The sequence below is a fragment of the Cyprinus carpio genome, unplaced genomic scaffold (assembly GCF_018340385.1).
Source record: "Cyprinus carpio isolate SPL01 unplaced genomic scaffold, ASM1834038v1 S000006814, whole genome shotgun sequence".
Lineage (NCBI taxonomy): Eukaryota > Metazoa > Chordata > Actinopteri > Cypriniformes > Cyprinidae > Cyprinus > Cyprinus carpio.
Genome location: NW_024879398.1, coordinates 123,989 through 127,246, shown reverse-complemented (window position 1 = coordinate 127,246; position 3,258 = coordinate 123,989).

The following is a 3,258-nucleotide window of genomic DNA, read 5'->3' as shown; positions in this document are numbered from 1 at the left end:
CTCTCTTATTCCGAGGTCATCGTAGCCACCAGATCCAGTCTGTATCCAGATCAGATGGTCACTCCAGTCACCCGGATCCAGTAAGTATCTAGACCAGATGATGGATCAGCACCTAGAAAGGACCTCTTCAGCCCTGAAAGACAGCGGAGACCAGGACAACTAGATGAGCCCCAGATACAGATCCCCTGTAAAGACCTTGTTTTAGACAACCACCGGGACAAAACCACAGGAACCTGTTGAGTCCTCTGCACAATGTGACATTGCTGCAGCCTGGAATTGAACTGCTGGTTTCATCTGGCCAGAAGAAAACTGGCCTCCCGACTGCGCCTGGTTTCTCCCAAGGTTTTTTCTCCATTCCGTCACCGATGGAGTTTTGGTTCCTTGCCAGTGTTGCTTCTGGCTTGCTTAGTTGGAGACACTTCATTTACAGCGATATCATTGACTTGATTGCAAATGATTGGAAAGATACTATTTAAACTGAACTGAGCTGGATGATCACATCACTGAATTCAACGATGAACTGCCTTTAACTGAAAAATAAGTGTTTACTATTGTCATTTTGCATTATTGACACTATTTTCCTAATTAATGCTGTACAGTTGCTTTGGCACAATTTGTATTGTTAAAAGTGCTACATAAAGGTGACTTGACTTATAGGGGTCATATGATGTGATTTTAATTTTTCCTTTCTCTTTGGAATGTTACAAGCTCTTGATGCATAAAGAAGATCTGTGAAGTTGCAAAGACTAAAGTCTCAAATACAAAGAGATATTCTTTATAAAAGTTAAGAGTCAACCACACCCCCCTAAAACGTCTCGTTCTTACACCCCCCCCAAATCTCTACGTCACTATGTGGGAAGATTTGCATAACGCTGCCCAGATGTTCATGCAAAGAAAGAAGGTGTACCTTTTATTCTCGTTGTGTTATTGTTGTTGCTGCCACCACCATGTCGTATAGATGCTGTGTGTTTGGTTGTAAAAGCGAAACTACTTTGTTTGGCCTTCCAAAAGAGGACGATATCCATTTCAATCTGCTTTCACCATGGACGAAGCAGAGTCCAGCCCGGGGTCATCACATGTGGTTGCCGCACGCTCACCGGACGCTCCTTCGTAGAATCCGCCGGCCGCGCCGTTCTCAAGCCCGCCAGCCTCTGCTCACTCAAGCCGACCTCTGCTCACTCTAGGCTACGGCTCACTCTAGGCCTCCGGCCTTCACTCACTCAAGGCGAGCGTGTGTGACGCTGTTTTATTGAGAAAGCGAAACTACATTGTTTGGCCTTCCAAAAGAGGACACGACTAGAAATCATGTTTATATCATGTTTATAATGGGTTTTAAGTCTCGTCGATCTGGCCGGAGAGGGCATCACAATATGTTAAGGTGCGTAACATTTCCGTCACACACTTGAGGTATCCGGCCAATCACAACACACTGGATAGCTGGCCAATCACAGCACACCTCGCTTTTCAGAGCAATGAGCCTTGTAAAAATCGACACGTTTCAGAAGGCGGGGCATAGAGGAGAAACAATAATGTACAGTATGTGAAAAATAATGTTTTTTTTAACCTTTAACCGCATAAACATTTCATTACGCCAAATACACAAAATAATGTTCTTTTTAGCAGCATCATATGACCCCTTTAAACCTACCCATCTCCACCCCCTGGATCCCACTTCCACCCCTAACTCCTAAAGTTACTATGTAAGTACACAGGTATTAGGGACACTTAATATAAAGTGGGACGAAAGAAAAAAAGTCTTCTCTCTCTCTCTCTCTCTCTCTCTCTCTCTATATATATATATATATATATATATATATATATATATATATATATATATATATATATATTTTTTTTTTTTTATATTGTCTATCAGAATAAGAATCTGAAATAGATTTATTGCCATGAATGTTTAAATATTACACATATGAGGAATTTGTTTTGGTGACAGAAGCTTCCACAGCACAAAAAAAAAATTGTAAAAAGTAAAAATTGAATAGAAAATAATAATATACAACATATATACACACACAATATATACAAAAATAGACAATAGATGGTATTTGTGTGTACAGGTATGATATGTACAAATGCAAGGAAATGTGAATAAGTATGGTGTGTTAAATAAATAAATGTATAAATAGTGTTGTCTATAGAGGTGTTGTTTGTCTTTAGAGGTGCAGTCATTGCTTTATCGGGAGAAGAGCAGTGGGGAGAACACACATCCCTGGGAGGCGCCAGTGGTGATAATGTGGGTGTTGGATGAGAATTTTCCCAGCCTGACTAGCTGCTGCCTGTCTTTCAGGAACCTGGTAATCCACTGACAGATGGAGGTGGTTACAGAGAGCTGGGTTCATTTGGACAAGAGGAGGTTTGGAATGATAGTGTTGAAGGCAGAGCTCAAGTCCACAAACAGGATCCTCACACAAGTCCCTGGTCTGTCCAGATGTAGCAGGATTAAATGCATTCCATGTTGACTGCCTCATCCACGGACCTGTTTGCTAGGTAAGCAAACTGCATGCCATCCAGTAGGGATCCAGTAGTGTCCTTCAGGTTGGCCAGCACAAGTCTTTAAAAATGTCATACAAACGACAGAACCACAGACGTTAGAGCAACAGGTCTGTCGTCATTCAGTCCTGTGAATTTGGGTTTCTTTGGGATGGGGATGATATTGCAGCATTTGAAGCAGGAAGGGACTTTGCACAGCTCCAATGATCTGTTGAAGATCTGTGTGAAGACAGGGGCCATCTCATCAGCACAGGATTTCAGACAGGCTGGTGTAACACCATCTGGGCCTGGTGCTTTTCTTGTCTTCTGTTTCCAGAAGACCTGATGCATATCCCTTTTATAGCCCTGAAGTGCAGGAATGGGGGGGGGGGGGGGGGTTTGCTGGAGGTGTTAATAAGGATTGGAATGGGTTTGGGGTGTGAGACAGGGTTTTTCAAACCTGAAATAGAACTCATTCAAAACGCTGGCCAGTTGTTGATTCAACACAGTGCTGAGGGATGGTGCCTTGTTATTGGTCATGTCTTTCAGTCCTTTCCACACTGATGCATGGTCATTGTCTGAAAACAGGTTTCTCAGTCTTCAGAGTAGCTTCTCTTAGCCACTTTGTGCATGAGTTTCTAGCCTGTTTATACCAGACTCTATCCCCACTCCTGCAGGCATCTTCTTTGCCGTGACGGAACTGTAACAAAAGTTTTGCAGTGAAGCACAGCTTGTCATTGTTGTAAGTTAAATGGGTCCTGATAGGCATGCACA